This window comes from Bolinopsis microptera, chromosome 9 (assembly GCF_026151205.1).
Source record: "Bolinopsis microptera isolate Bmic1 chromosome 9, MBARI_Bmic_1.0, whole genome shotgun sequence".
NCBI classification, from domain to species: Eukaryota; Metazoa; Ctenophora; class Tentaculata; order Lobata; family Bolinopsidae; genus Bolinopsis; species Bolinopsis microptera.
In genome coordinates this window covers 11,829,637-11,847,314 of record NC_087080.1, presented here as the reverse complement: position 1 = coordinate 11,847,314, position 17,678 = coordinate 11,829,637, and the positions used below count along the sequence as shown (strand labels likewise).

General features: G+C 38.5%; 1 protein-coding gene and 1 long non-coding RNA gene across 2 annotated transcripts in view; both read right to left on the bottom strand.

Moving 5' to 3' along the window:
- Positions 1-17,678, bottom strand: part of LOC134820718 (fibroblast growth factor receptor 2-like) — a 134,976-nt gene that overhangs the window by 103,470 nt on the left and 13,828 nt on the right. The gene's annotated exons all lie outside the window — the stretch shown is intronic.
- Positions 1,304-13,120, bottom strand: LOC134820963 (uncharacterized). The gene is made up of 2 exons (XR_010160954.1): positions 12,776-13,120; positions 1,304-1,886 (listed from the first exon to the last, which is right to left on the bottom strand). It is a non-coding gene; the product is annotated as an uncharacterized LOC134820963 (long non-coding RNA).

The following is a 17,678-nucleotide window of genomic DNA, read 5'->3' as shown; positions in this document are numbered from 1 at the left end:
CGTCATCAAGGGGTGTTTATGACGTCAAATAATTTGTTTATACAATGTAAACTAAAGTGGAAACAATTATTTGCAAGACCTGTGGTCGGAAATGCCTTTATCTTTTATACTTTTGAATCTATGGACAATTAAATACAGGCTACAATTGACTGGCAAAGCGTCTATCCCTGAATATGTATGTATATATATATATATATATATCACGACAATCTGTCGTAAAACAGGGGTTCTAGAAAACCCATTTCCCGATACTCCTGAAACCTGAAACTTTTTTTGCAGTCGATTTGATCAACGTCTAGACGCCCTGAAAAATTTCAGATCTCTAACTCAATTTTAACATGGTTTTTAAGGCACCTGAATATGGCGATTTTGGGTTTTTTACCGAATTTCGTATAACAGTGCTGGCGAGTATTTTATGCAAATTTCTTAAAAATCTCAACATAACTATTTTTTATTCCTGTCATCTTTGACATCAAATTAGAATGTTTTGAACTAAAAATAATTCTGCTTAACGACTTCCGATGAGTCTTAATGCCTGGAAAACTCCTGCCGGAGGCGGCGGCCTTCGGCCGCCGCCTCCGGCCGGAGTGCACGCTTCGCGTGCACAAAAGAGGCTTGTAACGTGTACCAAAGGGGGTATAATAGTAAAGGGGGTATAATAGTAAAGGGGGTATAATAGTAAATGGGGAACATAGTATACCCACAATAAATGCAACGGTCGTGCTTGCCAGCACTGTGATTATAAGAATATAATAGTATGTCACACTTATTTAACTGTTACGTTTGAGTAGTCGTGCCATGGCTAAATCTAACTAGGACCAGCAGAGGCGGCTATTGAGGGCGTCCAGGTGTCCGTGCACGCCCTAAAATTATCATCTGGTGGCTGGTGCTTAAAAATAGAAATAGTGATCAGTAATTGTGTTCGGAAATATCTAATCGCAATATAAAGCTCTTTACACACTCAAACGTTCAAATGAAAGCACACGCATGATCTTTGTGAAATTTTGTGCTGTTGGTCGTCCAATCCTACATGTTTGGACGACTAACACCCCGGCGAAAGCCGCGGGCTTCATATTGCTGCGCGTGTTAAAACAAATTTTCGACATAAATTTGTCAGGAGATCGACTGTAATTCCGTTTACGAACCTTTTAAAGATATTTGACAGTGCCGATTCTATCCCTTAAAGGATTTTCAATAGTGCAGTGGAAAAATAAAACATCAAATTCATTCATCTGAACATTAGTAAAGGTTATAATGATATCAAATCAAGATTTCAAACGCGTACAATCATTAACCCTAATCAAGTATTTTCAACTGTGATTAAAGATCAGAGCAAAGTATGCTATCCTATATGTAAGCTACAATGAGGAAGAAACAGCATTATACAACAGTATTACAATAATAAACATAGGTATAATACCAAAATGTAACTATTACTGCTAATAAATACAGTTTAAAGATAAACTTATCAAATTTAAAATTGACACGAAACTAATACGCGGTTTATATTAGAATGCAACACAAACACTAAACACATCAAATAGAAACAAAAAAAGATATCTCGCACTGTCAGTCATTACATATTACAATTATATAAATAACACCGAAGAACTCATATATCAACAGCTCGAGTAGCGCACACTACTAGTACTATTCTCGAGTGTCTGACCGTGGCAGGGGAAGCGTCCAGGGTTCGATGCCGCGACCGTGATCTTTTAAACATTTTGTGAAAGTCGTCTTTGTTTAAGAAGGTCCACTTCCAGTAGCCCATTTTCTCCCCACATAACATTTCTTCATCCTCAGCAAGACCTGTTTTATTTTCCATTACAGTAATTCCATGTTCCAATGAAATCTAACTCTTCAATTTTAATATCAGCGGTCGGATCCTGAAATATGGAAGTGAATCTCAGTAAATTTTTACAGTCAAGTAATACTATACTATAGTAATACTATACTATAACTTCTATTCGTAAAATTTTACAAGATTTGTTTCCAGTTTCGGACAAATTCACAATATTACTACATAACAACTTAGTAATGTAAGCAGTAAGGGCCCTCTCCTAATTTTAATCTGTAGAAGTGCACGTGCAAATAACGCGCGACTTCAATGCAAAAATACGCGTGTGCTCTCGGCGCGCGCTAAAACTCTGCGCTGAAAATATTGGTTTGGTACCACAACGAGAGTTTTAAAATTCCCGCCAATTCCAAACTCCAGAAAAAGAATCCGAAATTTTGGGACAGCCAAAAACATATTTTGATTAATTATAATGCTTTTCGACTTTATTTGTCCGTAAACTGACAACTACAGTAAATCTATTTTCTTTACGAACTGGGCACGAGTAACTTGTTTTAAAAAACAGCAAATCTATCTTCTCGGAGTGGGCACGAGTAACTTGTTTTAAAATACAGCAAATCTATCTTCTCTGCAAACTGGGCACGAGTCACTTGTTTTAAAATACAGCATATCTATCTTCTCTGCGAACTGGGCCCGAGTTACTTGTTTTAAAATACAGCAAATCTATCTTCTCTGCGAACTGGGCACGGGTAACTTGTTTTAAAATACAGCAAATCTATCTTCTCTGCAAACTGGGCACGGGTAACTTGTTTTAAAATACAGCAAATCTATCTTCTCTGCAAACTGGGCACGAGTTACTTGTTTTAAAAAACAGCAAATCTATCTTCTCTGCGAACTGGGCACGAGTAACTTGTTTTAAAATACAGCATATCTATCTTCTCTGCGAACTGGGCACGGGTAACTTGTTTTAAAATACAGCAAATCTATCTTCTCTGCAAACTGGGCACGAGTTACTTGTTTTAAAATACAGCAAATCTATCTTCTCTGCGAACTGGGCACGAGTAACTTGTTTTAAAATACAGCAAATCTATCTTCTCTGCGAACTGGGCCCGAGTTACTTGTTTTGAAATACAGCAAATCTATATTCTCTGCGAACTGGGCACGAGTTACTTGTTTTAAAATACAGCAAATCTATCTTCTCTGCAAACTGGGCACGAGTCACTTGTTTTAAAATACAGCATATCTATCTTCTCTGCGAACTGGGCACGGGTAACTTGTTTTAAAATACAGCAAATCTATATTCTCTGCGAACTGGGCACGAGTAACTTGTTTTGAAATACAGCAAAACTATATTCTCTGCGAACTGGGCCCGAGTTACTTGTTTTGAAATACAGCAAAACTATATTCTCTGCGAACTGGGCTTGAGTTACTTGTTTTAAAATACAGCATATCTATCTTCTCTGCGAACTGGGCACGAGTAACTTGTTTTAAAATACAGCAAATCTATCTTCTCTGCGAACTGGGCACGGGTAACTTGTTTTAAAATACAGCAAATCTATCTTCTCTGCGAACTGGGCCCGAGTTACTTGTTTTGAAATACAGCAAATCTATCTTCTCTGCAAACTGGGCACGGGTAACTTGTTTTGAAATACAGCAAAACTATATTCTCTGCGAACTGGGCTTGAGTTACTTGTTTTAAAATACAGCATATCTATCTTCTCTGCGAACTGGGCACGGGTAACTTGTTTTAAAATACAGAAAATCTATCTTCTCTGCGAACTGGGCCCGAGTTACTTGTTTTAAAATACAGCAAATCTATATTCTCTGCGAACTGGGCACGAGTAACTTGTTTTAAAATACAGCAAATCTATCTTCTCTGCGAACTGGGCACGAGTAACTTGTTTTAAAATACAGCAAATCTATCTTCTCTGCGAACTGGGCCCGAGTTACTTGTTTTGAAATACAGCAAATCTATCTTCTCTGCAAACTGGGCACGGGTAACTTGTTTTAAAATACAGCAAATCTATCTTCTCTGCGAACTGGGCACGGGTAACTTGTTTTAAAATACAGCAAATCTATCTTCTCTGCAAACTGGGCACGAGTTACTTGTTTTAAAATACAGCTAATCTATCTTCTCTGCGAACTGGGCACGAGTAACTTGTTTTAAAATACAGCAAATCTATCTTCTCTGCGAACTGGGCCCGAGTTACTTGTTTTGAAATACAGCAAATCTATATTCTCTGCGAACTAGGCACGAGTTACTTGTTTTAAAATACAGCAAATCTATCTTCTCTGCGAACTGGGCACGACTCACTTGTTTTAAAATACAGCATATCTATCTTCTCTGCGAACTGGGCACGGGTAACTTGTTTTAAAATACAGCAAATCTATATTCTCTGCGAACTGGGCACGAGTAACTTGTTTTGAAATACAGCAAAACTATATTCTCTGCGAACTGGGCCCAAGTTACTTGTTTTGAAATACAGCAAAACTATATTCTCTGCGAACTGGGCTTGAGTTACTTGTTTTAAAATACAGCATATCTATCTTCTCTGCGAACTGGGCACGAGTAACTTGTTTTAAAATACAGCAAATCTATCTTCTCTGCGAACTGGGCCCGAGTTACTTGTTTTGAAATACAGCAAATCTATCTTCTCTGCAAACTTTGCACGGGTAACTTGTTTTAAAATACAGCAAATCTATCTTCTCTGCGAACTGGGCACGGGTAACTTGTTTTAAAATACAGCAAATCTATCTTCTCTGCAAACTGGGCACGAGTTACTTGTTTTAAAATACAGCAAATCTATCTTCTCTGCGAACTGGGCACGAGTAACTTGTTTTAAAATACAGCAAATCTATCTTCTCTGCGAACTGGGCCCGAGTTACTTGTTTTGAAATACAGCAAATTTATATTCTCTGCGAACTGGGCACGAGTTACTTGTTTTAAAATACAGCAAATCTATCTTCTCTGCGAACTGGGCACGAGTCACTTGTTTTAAAATACAGCATATCTATCTTCTCTGCGAACTGGGCACGGGTAACTTGTTTTAAAATACAGCAAATCTATATTCTCTGCGAACTGGGCACGAGTAACTTGTTTTGAAATACAGCAAAACTATATTCTCTGCGAACTGGGCCCCAGTTACTTGTTTTGAAATACAGCAAAACTATATTCTCTGCGAACTGGGCTTGAGTTACTTGTTTTAAAATACAGCATATCTATCTTCTCTGCGAACTGGGCACGAGTAACTTGTTTTAAAATACAGCAAATCTATCTTCTCTGCGAACTGGGCACGAGTAACTTGTTTTAAAATACAGCAAATCTATCTTCTCTGCGAACTGGGCACGAGTAACTTGTTTTAAAATACAGCAAATCTATATTCTCTGCGAACTGGGCACGAGTTACTTGTTTTGAAATACAGCAAATCTATCTTCTCTGCAAACTGGGCACGAGTTACTTGTTTTAAAATACAGCAAATCTATCTTCTCTGCGAACTGGGCCCGAGTTACTTGTTTTGAAATACAGCAAATCTATATTCTCTGCGAACTGGGCACGAGTTACTTGTTTTAAAATACAGCAAATCTATCTTCTCTGAGAACTGGGCCCGAGTTACTTGTTTTAAAATACAGCAAATCTATCTTCTCTGCAAACTGGGCACGAGTTACTTGTTTTAAAATACAGCAAATCTATCTTCTCTGCAAACTGGGCACGAGTTACTTGTTTTAAAAGACAGCAAATCTATAATCTCTGCGAACTGGGCACGAGTAACTTGTTTTAAAATACAGCATATCTATCTTCTCTGCAAACTGGTTACTTGTTTTAAAATGCACAAATCTATCTTCTCTGCGAACTGGGCCCGAGTTACTTGTTTTGAAATACAGCAAAACTATATTCTCTGCGAACTGGGCTTGAGTTACTTGTTTTGAAATACAGCAAAACTATATTCTCTGCGAACTGGGCTTGAGTTACTTGTTTTAAAATACAGCATATCTATCTTCTCTGCGAACTGGGCACGAGTAACTTGTTTTAAAATACAGCAAATCTATCTTCTCTGCGAACTGGGCCCGAGTACTGGGCCCGACTGGGCTTGAGTTACTTGTTTTAAAATACAGCATATCTAGATCTTCTCTGCGAACTGGGCACGAGTAACTTGTTTTAAAATACAGCAAATCTATCTTCTCTGCGAACTGGGCCCGAGTTACTTGTTTTGAAATACAGCAAATCTATCTTCTCTGCAAACTGGGCACGGGTAACTTGTTTTGAAATACAGCAAAACTATATTCTCTGCGAACTGGGCTTGAGTTACTTGTTTTAAAATACAGCATATCTATCTTCTCTGCGAACTGGGCACGAGTTACTTGTTTTAAAATACAGCAAATCTATCTTCTCTGCAAACTGGGCACGAGTCACTTGTTTTAAAATACAGCATATCTATCTTCTCTGCGAACTGGGCACGGGTAACTTGTTTTAAAATACAGCAAATCTATATTCTCTGCGAACTGGGCACGAGTAACTTGTTTTGAAATACAGCAAAACTATATTCTCTGCGAACTGGGCCCGAGTTACTTGTTTTGAAATACAGCAAAACTATCTTCTCTGCGAACTGGGCCCGAGTTACTTGTTTTAAAATACAGCAAATCTATATTCTCTGCGAACTGGGCACGAGTAACTTGTTTTAAAATACAGCAAATCTATCTTCTCTGCGAACTGGGCCCGAGTTACTTGTTTTGAAATACAGCAAATCTATCTTCTCTGCAAACTGGGCACGGGTAACTTGTTTTAAAATACAGCAAATCTATCTTCTCTGCGAACTGGGCACGGGTAACTTGTTTTAAAATACAGCAAATCTATCTTCTCTGCAAACTGGGCACGAGTTACTTGTTTTAAAATACAGCTAATCTATCTTCTCTGCGAACTGGGCACGAGCAACTTGTTTTAAAATACAGCAAATCTATCTTCTCTGCGAACTGGGCCCGAGTTACTTGTTTTGAAATACAGCAAATCTATATTCTCTGCGAACTGGGCACGAGTTACTTGTTTTAAAATACAACAAATCTATCTTCTCTGCGAACTGGGCACGAGTCACTTGTTTTAAAATACAGCATATCTATCTTCTCTGCGAACTGGGCACGGGTAACTTGTTTTAAAATACAGCAAATCTATATTCTCTGCGAACTGGGCCCCAGTTACTTGTTTTGAAATACAGCAAAACTATATTCTCTGCGAACTGGGCTTGAGTTACTTGTTTTAAAATACAGCATATCTATCTTCTCTGCGAACTGGGCACGAGTAACTTGTTTTAAAATACAGCAAATCTATCTTCTCTGCGAACTGGGCCCGAGTTACTTGTTTTGAAATATAGCAAATCTATCTTCTCTGCAAACTGGGCACGGGTAACTTGTTTTAAAATACAGCAAATCTATCTTCTCTGCGAACTGGGCACGGGTAACTTGTTTTAAAATACAGCAAATCTATCTTCTCTGCAAACTGGGCACGAGTTACTTGTTTTAAAATACAGCATATCTATCTTCTCTGCAAACTGGTTACTTGTTTTAAAATGCACAAATCTATCTTCTCTGCGAACTGGGCCCGAGTTACTTGTTTTGAAATACAGCAAAACTATATTCTCTGCGAACTGGGCCCCAGTTACTTGTTTTGAAATACAGCAAAACTATATTCTCTGCGAACTGGGCTTGAGTTACTTGTTTTAAAATACAGCATATCTATCTTCTCTGCGAACTGGGCACGAGTAACTTGTTTTAAAATACAGCAAATCTATCTTCTCTGCGAACTGGGCCCGAGTTACTTGTTTTGAAATACAGCAAATCTATCTTCTCTGCAAACTGGGCACGGGTAACTTGTTTTGAAATACAGCAAAACTATATTCTCTGCGAACTGGGCTTGAGTTACTTGTTTTAAAATACAGCATATCTATCTTCTCTGCGAACTGGGCACGAGTTACTTGTTTTAAAATACAGCAAATCTATCTTCTCTGCAAACTGGGCACGAGTCACTTGTTTTAAAATACAGCATATCTATCTTCTCTGCGAACTGGGCACGGGTAACTTGTTTTAAAATACAGCAAATCTATATTCTCTGCGAACTGGGCACGAGTAACTTGTTTTGAAATACAGCAAAACTATATTCTCTGCGAACTGGGCCCGAGTTACTTGTTTTGAAATACAGCAAAACTATCTTCTTTGCGAACTGGGCCCGAGTTACTTGTTTTAAAATACAGCAAATCTATATTCTCTGCGAACTGGGCACGAGTAACTTGTTTTAAAATACAGCAAATCTATCTTCTCTGCGAACTGGGCCCGAGTTACTTGTTTTGAAATACAGCAAATCTATCTTCTCTGCAAACTGGGCACGGGTAACTTGTTTTAAAATACAGCAAATCTATCTTCTCTGCGAACTGGGCACGGGTAACTTGTTTTAAAATACAGCAAATCTATCTTCTCTGCAAACTGGGCACGAGTTACTTGTTTTAAAATACAGCTAATCTATCTTCTCTGCGAACTGGGCACGAGCAACTTGTTTTAAAATACAGCAAATCTATCTTCTCTGCGAACTGGGCCCGAGTTACTTGTTTTGAAATACAGCAAATCTATATTCTCTGCGAACTGGGCACGAGTTACTTGTTTTAAAATACAGCAAATCTATCTTCTCTGCGAACTGGGCACGAGTCACTTGTTTTAAAATACAGCATATCTATCTTCTCTGCGAACTGGGCACGGGTAACTTGTTTTAAAATACAGCAAATCTATATTCTCTGCGAACTGGGCACGAGTAACTTGTTTTGAAATACAGCAAAACTATATTCTCTGCGAACTGGGCCCCAGTTACTTGTTTTGAAATACAGCAAAACTATATTCTCTGCGAACTGGGCTTGAGTTACTTGTTTTAAAATACAGCATATCTATCTTCTCTGCGAACTGGGCACGAGTAACTTGTTTTAAAATACAGCAAATCTATCTTCTCTGCGAACTGGGCCCGAGTTACTTGTTTTGAAATATAGCAAATCTATCTTCTCTGCAAACTGGGCACGGGTAACTTGTTTTAAAATACAGCAAATCTATCTTCTCTGCGAACTGGGCACGGGTAACTTGTTTTAAAATACAGCAAATCTATCTTCTCTGCAAACTGGGCACGAGTTACTTGTTTTAAAATACAGCAAATCTATCTTCTCTGCGAACTGGGCACGAGTAACTTGTTTTAAAATACAGCAAATCTATCTTCTCTGCGAACTGGGCCCGAGTTACTTGTTTTGAAATACAGCAAATCTATATTCTCTGCGAACTGGGCACGAGTTACTTGTTTTAAAATACAGCAAATCTATCTTCTCTGCGAACTGGGCACGAGTCAATTGTTTTAAAATACAGCATATCTATCTTCTCTGCGAACTGGGCACGGGTAACTTGTTTTAAAATACAGCAAATCTATATTCTCTGCGAACTGGGCACGAGTAACTTGTTTTGAACTACAGCAAAACTATATTCTCTGCGAACTGGGCCCCAGTTACTTGTTTTGAAATACAGCAAAACTATATTCTCTGCGAACTGGGCTTGAGTTACTTGTTTTGAAATACAGCAAAACTATATTCTCTGCGAACTGGGCACGAGTTACTTGTTTTAAAATACAGCAAATCTATATTCTCTGCGAACTGGGCACGAGTAACTTGTTTTGAAATACAGCAAAACTATATTCTCTGCGAACTGGGCCCCAGTTACTTGTTTTGAAATACAGCAAAACTATATTCTCTGCGAACTGGGCTTGAGTTACTTGTTTTAAAATACAGCATATCTATCTTCTCTGCGAACTGGGCACGAGTAACTTGTTTTAAAATACAGCAAATCTATCTTCTCTGCGAACTGGGCCCGAGTTACTTGTTTTGAAATACAGCAAATCTATCTTCTCTGCAAACTGGGCACGGGTAACTTGTTTTAAAATACAGCAAATCTATCTTCTCTGCGAACTGGGCACAGGCAACTTGTTTTAAAATACAGCAAATCTATCTTCTCTGCAAACTGGGCACGAGTTACTTGTTTTAAAATACAGCAAATCTGTCTTCTCTGCGAACTGGGCACGAGTAACTTGTTTTAAAATACAGCAAATCTATCTTCTTTGCGAACTGGGCCCGAGTTACTTGTTTTGAAATACAGCAAATCTATATTCTCTGCGAACTAGGCACGAGTTACTTGTTTTAAAATACAGCAAATCTATCTTCTCTGCGAACTGGGCACGACTCACTTGTTTTAAAATACAGCATATCTATCTTCTCTGCGAACTGGGCACGGGTAACTTGTTTTAAAATACAGCAAATCTATATTCTCTGCGAACTGGGCACGAGTAACTTGTTTAGAAATACAGCAAAACTATATTCTCTGCGAACTGGGCCCCAGTTACTTTTTTTGAAATACAGCAAAACTATATTCTCTGCGAACTGGGCTTGAGTTACTTGTTTTAAAATACAGCATATCTATCTTCTCTGCGAACTGGGCACGAGTAACTTGTTTTAAAATACAGCAAATCTATCTTCTCTGCGAACTGGGCACGAGTAACTTGTTTTAAAATACAGCAAATCTATCTTCTCTGCGAACTGGGCACGAGTAACTTGTTTTAAAATACAGCAAATCTATATTCTCTGCGAACTGGGCACGAGTAACTTGTTTTGAAATACAGCAAATCTATCTTCTCTGCAAACTGTGCACGAGTTACTTGTTTTAAAATACAGCAAATCTATCTTCTCTGCGAACTGGGCCCGAGTTACTTGTTTTGAAATACAGCAAAACTATATTCTCTGCGAACTGGGCTTGAGTTACTTGTTTTAAAATACAGCAAATCTATCTTCTCTGCGAACTGGGCACGGGTAACTTGTATTAAAATACAGCAAATCTATCTTCTCTGCAAACTGGGCACGAGTTACTTGTTTTAAAATACAGCTAATCTATCTTCTCTGCGAACTGGGCACGAGTAACTTGTTTTAAAATACAGCAAATCTATCTTCTCTGCGAACTTGGCCCGAGTTACTTGTTTTGAAATACAGCAAAACTATATTCTCTGCGAACTGGGCCCCAGTTACTTGTTTTGAAATACAGCAAATCTATCTTCTCTGCGAACTGGGCACGAGTCACTTGTTTTAAAATACAGCAAATCTATATTCTCTGCGAACTGGGCACGAGTAACTTGTTTTGAAATACAGCAAAACTATATTCTCTGCGAACTGGGCCCCAGTTACTTGTTTTGAAATACAGCAAAACTATATTCTCTGCGAACTGGGCTTGAGTTACTTGTTTTAAAATACAGCATATCTATCTTCTCTGCGAACTGGGCACGAGTAACTTGTTTTAAAATACAGCAAATCTATCTTCTCTGCGAACTGGGCACGAGTAACTTGTTTTAAAATACAGCAAATCTATATTCTCTGCGAACTGGGCACGAGTTACTTGTTTTAAAATACAGCAAATCTATCTTCTCTGCGAACTGGGCACGGGCAACTTGTTTTAAAATACAGCAAATCTATATTCTCTGCGAACTGGGCACGAGTAACTTGTTTTGAAATACAGCAAAACTATATTCTCTGCGAACTGGGCCCCAGTTACTTGTTTTGAAATACAGCAAAACTATATTCTCTGCGAACTGGGCTTGAGTTACTTGTTTTAAAATACAGCATATCTATCTTCTCTGCGAACTGGGCACGAGTAACTTGTTTTAAAATACAGCAAATCTATCTTCTCTGCGAACTGGGCCCGAGTTACTTGTTTTGAAATACAGCAAATCTATCTTCTCTGCAAACTGGGCACGGGTAACTTGTTTTAAAATACAGCAAATCTATCTTCTCTGCGAACTGGGCACAGGCAACTTGTTTTAAAATACAGCAAATCTATCTTCTCTGCAAACTGGGCACGAGTTACTTGTTTTAAAATACAGCAAATCTGTCTTCTCTGCGAACTGGGCACGAGTAACTTGTTTTAAAATACAGCAAATCTATCTTCTCTGCGAACTGGGCCCGAGTTACTTGTTTTGAAATACAGCAAATCTATATTCTCTGCGAACTAGGCACGAGTTACTTGTTTTAAAATACAGCAAATCTATCTTCTCTGCGAACTGGGCACGACTCACTTGTTTTAAAATACAGCATATCTATCTTCTCTGCGAACTGGGCACGGGTAACTTGTTTTAAAATACAGCAAATCTATATTCTCTGCGAACTGGGCACGAGTAACTTGTTTTGAAATACAGCAAAACTATATTCTCTGCGAACTGGGCTTGAGTTACTTGTTTTAAAATACAGCAAATCTATCTTCTCTGCGAACTGGGCACGGGTAACTTGTATTAAAATACAGCAAATCTATCTTCTCTGCAAACTGGGCACGAGTTACTTGTTTTAAAATACAGCTAATCTATCTTCTCTGCGAACTGGGCACGAGTAACTTGTTTTAAAATACAGCAAATCTATCTTCTCTGCGAACTTGGCCCGAGTTACTTGTTTTGAAATACAGCAAAACTATATTCTCTGCGAACTGGGCCCCAGTTACTTGTTTTGAAATACAGCAAATCTATCTTCTCTGCGAACTGGGCACGAGTCACTTGTTTTAAAATACAGCAAATCTATATTCTCTGCGAACTGGGCACGAGTAACTTGTTTTGAAATACAGCAAAACTATATTCTCTGCGAACTGGGCTTGAGTTACTTGTTTTGAAATACAGCAAATCTATCTTCTCTGCGAACTGGGCACGGGTAACTTGTTTTAAAATACAGCAAATCTATCTTCTCTGCGAACTGGGCACGAGTAACTTGTTTTAAAACACAGCAAATCTATCTTCTCTACGAACGGGGCCCGAGTAACTTGTTTTAAAATACGACAAAGTTAACTGCTGAATGTTCCCGGTCAAAAATTAATTATAGTTTATATTAAAATATTGTCTATGTTTTACTATAATGCTGGGAGCCTTGTTGTAAAAAATAGGGTACATACCATTACTTGAAAGTCGTTATTTCGGAGTGAGCAACCATTTTGTTGACTAGCGAATCTAAATTGAAATAGTCGAATATCACTCAATTTCAGTTGCAGGTCGTCATCCTTAAAATTAGAGAGCAAATAATTTCATTTTGTACTCGACTTGAGTCAATATAAATAGAAATTACAGCAATTTGAAGTAACAGCATATCAAGCTATATCATACATATTACATAATTATGAAAGCCTCGCAAAGATCTCGATTAAATCTGTAAACGTACATTTAACGGTAAGATATGTAGATAGCGCGCAATTAATAGTTGCGCACGCACAAAACCAATATGGCTGCCACACAAAGCAACAAACTGTAACAAAAAATGAAAATTGTGAATTCAACCAGCTTATTCACTATTATCCAACGCGACAATGGTTTAAGCGCATAATCGACACGTTTTAAATGCGCGGAACATTTTTGTGCGCGGCACTAGCATTTTAAATTTTCAAAATTTAAATCATAGCCAGAGTTATGGTTATTTTTCAAAACAAATTTTGAGGCAAATTTTACGTGTAAATTATCCATTTTTTATTCATGATCACTCATAGTTTGAACAATTTTCCTTGGATTGAATTGAACTCTTCGATATTCGATTATTGAGACAATTATCTAAAGAACAAGATTACTTTAAAACTAAACATACGTAATTTGACTTAACATGAAGCTTGAGGAGATTTTAAAAGTGAAATTCAATCATTTTGTGCGACGTAGTTTATAACCTACCAGGACGCGCGCCGAGTTGGACTCGTCGACGGTCCAATATATGGAACAGATATTTTACGAGTATCACCCGTTAATTGTTGTAGCGCGATGCGTTTATACTGTGCCGCGCCGCGCACTCAATGAGGCTTCTCCTCTCTAGCTAGATCGGCGAGATGCACTACTGTGCCGCGCCGAGCTGAGATGAATTGACATCGTCAATTAACCCGTTAAGGTTTTTGATTCTATTTATTCTAATTTTGGAGATAAACTCCAGCCGGGTTTGCTGGGTATAATAATAACCTACGCGCGTTTAAAAGAATTTTCACTTTCATTTTAAAACGCTCACTTTGCACTTTGACAAACCTTGTCATACGTTGTATGACCCGCCGCGCACGAAGTGCGCGGCTCCCCCTGTATCGTCAGGACGATAAACCATAGCTATAGAGAAACGACCGTGGGGGTCGCAACGTGATACAATAATTTCATAGCTTTAGCAGTAGTGCTAATGATTAAAAATTGTTCGTATTACCAAGGGGAATGTGCAGGTTCTGAAAATAAAACTATATTCAGCTATTCGGGATTTTAAAATTATTAGTAAAACAAAGTATTTTATTTATTAGCAGTGCAATCAATTCATATGATATAATTATAAGAATATAATAGTATGTCACACTTATTTAACTGTTACGTTTGAGTAGTCGTGCAATGGCTAAATCTAACTAGGACCAGCAGAGGCGGCTATTGAGGGCGTCCAGGTGTCCGTGCACGCCCTAAAATTATCATCTGGTGGCTGGTGCTTAAAAATAGAAATAGTGATTAGTAATTGTGTTCGGAAATATCTAATCGCAATATAAAGCTCTTTACACACTCAAACGTTCAAATGAAAGCACACGCATGATCTTTGTGAAATTTTGTGCTGTTGGTCGTCCAATCCTACATGTTTGGACGACTAAGCCGCGCAGTTTTTACTGGGCCGCGCTCAGCCTGTCATTCCGCCAAATCTTTATTCGTTAATGAACATAATAGCCTGGGGTCCTCAGGTAACGCAGTTTTAACACATAGTTAATTGTAAACGGTACAAAGCACATCAAGTGATCCCACTACAAGTAATTTATATGATTTGGTCGTCCAGCACCACTTGCAATTTGAACTATTGACTGTTATCATACTGCGCGGCTGAGATCGTACACGTGTGGTGTCTTGTTTCACCCATATTATAAGTTTTTGTTTTTGTTTGCTGTCGCCTGTGAAGTGTGACACATCACATACATGAGGCCCGGTGTGTAATGTAATCGGTAGTTTGGAGGGAGCTTGCCGCTTGGGCCGGCCCCCAACCCCCTCCCCTCGCTCCCCAGTTCGTCGATTGGACACCCAACAAAACTGCCAGCCACCCCCACGAGCCGCCTCTGAGGACCAGGTAAGAAGATGGCTGATATACAACAAATATGAAACCCCTCTATTTGTTATTAAAGTCAGAAATATTAAAAGTCTTTTATTACTTCATCCCTGCTCCTATGATTAATTGGGTAACTGGCAAAAGTTCCGCACACATTGGGACGTCTGCGGAGTTTCTCGATGTAATCCGATTTATATGATCCTAAATAACACTAATTACTCGGACCCTTTTTCTCCAATGGGGCATTTCTCGGAATCACGCCCTTTTTGACCGCACCCATATCGCGACCCCCACTATATAGTAGAGGCTGTTACGGGCAAATATCACGCTTTTTTGCTCGAGCCCTGGGACTTCTTTTAGGGTTCTTATATGATAGAATGGAGTGTACTGAACACTCTGACGGTATCGGGAACCTTCTAGAGCCTTCAGAAGCTGTGTTGTGAGCACTTTACTGCCAAAACTTCGGACATCTACAGACACCGGAATATCGACTAAAAATTTTTTCTGAGTTGTTCCCCTAATTTCTCTGAGGTTGCTTAAGCCCTAGAAAGTGTCAGATCGTCTAAATATTGCTCCATTCCGGTGTTAGAGACCTCGAAAATTTCGACCTCGTAGAACGTGTTGCGCGTCGTATATAGTGTTTACAATGGAAAAAGTGCACTTAAATCTGATTCGGTTGCGGCGCGTGACGTATCTAGCACGATATTTGCTCGAAAGCGCGTCACTGCGCCAGAAACCTCGTGGTACCGTAACACTGTAGAAATAGATAATCACAAGAGACACAATAAACGTATCATCACTATGCAAAGTTAATGTTAAAATGATACAATAGCCCTGCTTTAACAGATTAATCCACATAAACACTATATTTCTACAGTCCGATCTATCATGATTGATTACTATCATGATTGTACTATAGACAGAAAATCATGATTGTACTATAGACAGAAAATCTTTCAAATCGATTTTGGGCGCTTTTAACCATTTGTTGTAATGTTTTTAGATAAGTTAAACATCTAAATTTATAAAAATTTTTATCGGAATGAATTAATTGATATTTAATAATTTATTCGGTAGGTTTATCTGATATTGATATTGATTATATTGATATTGTTATTATTGAACGAAGCTAACTCTAGACATAGTTAATACTACTTCTTTTAAGAAAGGGACTTGGAGTATAAACGACCAAGTTTGCATAAATTTCTATCCAACCAAGAACTCAGGAGGCAAAGGTGGGTGCGTAAACTTTTGGTCTGCACTCTCCGATCCTGTATCACCCTGGATTCTTCTCGACGTATCTTTGTAAAAGTTATATACCTTCTAGTCAATCTCTTGCTACTCCAAGTCCCCTAAGATATCTGATCTAAAGTTCGTGCTAGTTATATATATATGAAATATATTTTTGTGTGCTTTAATTGATACTAAATAAAATTGTTGTTTTCTTGAAATTGTTGTTTTCTTGATCAGTAAATCGAATATGTTTTTGAAGATAAATCTTCTGATAGAATTCGTTTCTACATTGAAAGATTTCTTTTCTAATCTCCTTTAAGAGTGCTGCCTTTGTTAAAGTGTTATCATCTCTATCCGCATCTATTGTTGCGGCAAGATTAGATACGATCCTGCTGTCGAAACAAACTCGTCTTACCGACATTGTCTTTCTGAAAACTGATGTGATCAGATTAAACATTGCTGGAGTTTGTAGCGTTCTCAGATAAATTAGACGTCACATAGTCATTGTACTTAAGCTTCAGGTCAGACACGAGGTACAGTTCTGGTAAAACATTCTCCTGCTCCAGTTAAAAGGTCCGTATCAATACCTGCACTCATTAATGGGGGGGGGGGGGGGGGGGGGGTGTCACGTCCGTCTATGTCCGCTTGTCTCATAGAATCCAAAAAGGACAGGACATAGGCGGGCATAGGCGGACATAGGCGGACATAGACGGACAAAGGCGGACATAGGCGGACATAGACGGACATAGGCGGACATAGGCGGACATAGACGGACATAGGCGGACATAGGCGGACATAGGCGGACATTAAGGGGGCCGGGGGGGGGTCTTCATCAAAATTCTCTCGAAATTGACTTTATAGTTGTTTCTGGTAGAAGGGAGCGATATCTACGAGCTGCTTTTGGTCCCATGGAAAAATATTATTCCTAGCCGAAATTATCGCCGGTCTAAGGTCAGCGCTTATGTGTAATTGTATTGCGCGAGCGATTTTCAATCGCAAATTCTGAAAATCGAGTCTAAAAATCTATCTTCTCCTACATTTTTTGAGCAATTACACTGAAACTTTCAGGATATGTTCTAAGGACCATTTAGAAGAGATCTTTCAAGCCAAAATTTTGAGATAGGCCTTTAAAAAATTTTTATTCAATTTTGAAAATCTTGGACCTCGTTTTTTTACGATTTTTTCAGGTCGAAGATTTTCAAAAATTAATAAAAAAATTTTAAAGGCCTATCTCAAAATTTTGGCTTGAACGATCTCTTCTAAATGGTCCTTAGAACATATCCTGAAAGTTTCAGGGTGATTACTCATAAAATGTAGGAGAAGATAGATTTTTAGACTCGATTTTCAGAATTTGCGATTGAAAATCGCTCGCGCAATACAATTACACATAAGCGCTGACCTTAGACCGGCGATAATTTCGGCTAGGAACAATATTTTTCCATGGGACCAAAAGCAGCTCGTAGATATCACTCCCTTCTACCAGAAACAACTATAAAGTCAATTTCGAGAGAATTTTGATGAAGACCCCCCCCCCC